Source organism: Nannospalax galili, unplaced genomic scaffold (genome assembly GCF_000622305.1).
Source record: "Nannospalax galili isolate Female #2095 unplaced genomic scaffold, S.galili_v1.0 scaffold860, whole genome shotgun sequence".
NCBI classification, from domain to species: Eukaryota; Metazoa; Chordata; class Mammalia; order Rodentia; family Spalacidae; genus Nannospalax; species Nannospalax galili.
In genome coordinates this window covers 375,040-377,886 of record NW_008345455.1, presented here as the reverse complement: position 1 = coordinate 377,886, position 2,847 = coordinate 375,040, and positions in this window count along the sequence as shown.

The following is a 2,847-nucleotide window of genomic DNA, read 5'->3' as shown; positions in this document are numbered from 1 at the left end:
GCTGGCTTTACAACCCGTTAGATGACTCAGCTCTGACTTCAGCTTGAGTGTTTCCTTTCCAAGTTTAGACCCTGGCGTCCCCTTCCGGATCTATCACAGGCATCAAATGAAATACATGCTGGCCTTTGTAGAAAACGGCGTCAGAAGATGAAAAATAATTCTGAGACCCTTTATTGGTGATGGCCATGTGTAGGCTGCAAGGATTAGCTCACCGTCCAGAGAAAAGAGGGTCAGGTATGGAAAGAGAGTGATACATGTAACCATGGATGGGCGAGATGATAGAAAAGAGTGAACCGTGTTCTCGATCTAAGAACATCACCTTAGACTGGAATCTGTGAAATAACTCAGTATGTAGCTTTCTAATGTGGTATACAAATATGGTTATCAGCATTAGAATATCATTATCTCATAGGATAAGGTAAATATGCATGATAGAGAGTGATACATGTAACCATGGATGGGCGAGATGATAGAAAAGAGTGAACCATGTTCTCGATCTAAGAACATCACCTTAGACTGGAATCTGTGAAATAATTCAGTATGTAGCTTTCTATTGTGGTATACAAATATGGTTATCAGCATTAGAATATCATTATCTCATGGGATAAGGTAAATATGCATGATACTAGTGATTGCTAGTGTTTTATCATGTTAGATATTTATTTCAGAAATTTTAATTTTTTGTTTCTTTATCACCATTTTATGAGATATTTTCTAGATAAATGTTACTAATACCCATTTTCAAATAATTCTGGGCCAGTAAGATGGCTCGGTGGATAATGGTGCTTGCTGCCGAGGCTGGATAGCCTGATCCTGAACTAGATCCCAGGGACCCACAGAGTGGAAGACAAAAGCTTACTCCTACAAGTTGTCCCCTGATCTACACACACAGCATGACTCATGGAGGTATACATGCACACACATACACAAACACACAAAATATTAAATAAATGTAAGAAAATAAACGTGACGGTTTTAGTGTTGATTTTGGGAGAGAACAACATTTGACTTAGCTTCTGGTTTGTTTTCTGCTTCACTGTAGATTTTCACAGTACTTGTTAGCTAGGAACCTTTTTACACACTACTGAACATTGTGGTTTTAATGAATGATAAATTCAAGTGAGATATTAAATGTATTTATAAGTCTGTATCTTATATCATTGCAATGAGAATTAGAGAAGAATACACGCCAGTGGATGTCGTGAATGACAGAGTCTGTAGATGGAAACCATTCAATCCCTGATCGACCCTGTGGTGACTGCAGCACAGGCTGTGGTGAGCAAAGGGCCGTCCAGGAATTAGTACGACTAAGCCCCTTGCTTCAAAACTGGTTTCCTCCTGCTGTCCCCAGTCCACAGTCATTTCAGCGTATGGCTGGAAAACACTGAATGCCCAATGCAGATGGCAAGCTCCTCTAGGAGAATCTTCTACGTTTTCTGTGTCTATTCACTGCCGGAAAACAGCATTTGCTTTACAGAATGCATTTAATGAGTGCTTATTGGGTGTTTTAAGGACAATAAAATGAATAATAGTGGAATTAAAAGAAATATGTAGGTGAAAACAGATTGTAAAATAGAAAGTGGTAGACATGCGTGGTGACACACACATTTAATCCCAGCACTCAGCAGGCAGAAGAAGGCTGATCTGTGAGAGATCTAAGCCAGCCTGGTCTACAAAGTGAGTTCCGGGACAGCTGTGGCTATAGGGAGACCCCGTAGCAAACAAACAAACCAACAAAAATATAGAAAGCTGAATTCAAGCGTAAAACAAGATGCGTCATGAATTTTCAAAGATGGGAAATTCCTATACAAATAAAGAGAAACAGTTAAGGTTCAAGGAGAAGTGGCTGTGACTGGATTTTATGATCCTGAAGATAACAAGAGGTTAAGATAATTCTTGAAATAGATGATGGTGAAGAAAGAGCACAGATATTAAAATATCGGGTGTGGATTAATAGTATGTTTGGATCGTTTAATAGGGCAGAGTCACGTTAGTATAGGTTTAGACCAGAGCATGGTAATTGATGTTAGCTAAATTCTCAATTTAATAGAAAAATTGCTTTTAAGAAGTTGAGTGGGAGGAGCAGCATGGAACTGGGCCTTTGAACATGAACTTATATTGTAGTACACAGATAATTTGATTAAAAGTTAAGATACATTGACTACTAGCTAGAAAGATGGCTCAGCAGTTAAGAACACTGACTGTTCTTGCAGAAGACCTGAGTTCGAATCCCAGCACCCACATGGCAGCCAACAACTGTCCATAACTCCAGTTCCAGGGGATCTGACAGCCTCTCCTGTCCTCTGCGGGCATTGCACAACATGGGTTCACTTACTTACATGTAGGCAACACACACACACACACACACACACACACATAAAATAAAAAATAATAAATTTTTTTTAAAAAGAGGTCTATAAACTACTGAGAAATATTTGCTGTTCGTCCGTGTTTAAAGGGCTGCCACACTGACTGAAAGGTTTAAAAACTAAATATTTTCACACAGTTGCAGACACCTGGTGAGATGCTAGCAGTCAAAGACGATGCTCAGGAAACATGTTTATTACATACCCCATGCAGTCTCAGCCAAGAAGGAGTCCAATGCCAAAATGGGTATTTCCTTTGGTCTATAAAATTTTGTTTCATAAAATAGCTCCCTAGAGGAATTAAACCTACCTTCCTTTTTAATTGACTGTCTTTAGTTTTATAGTTATTCAATGACTGTGGCATTCAATAAACATTTATTGAGCCTACATCTGACTAACATGAGTCCACGCACTGTGAAAATAAACAGGACAAAGTTTCACAGTATTTAATAGATACCTAAAATATGAGACATGTATCTAC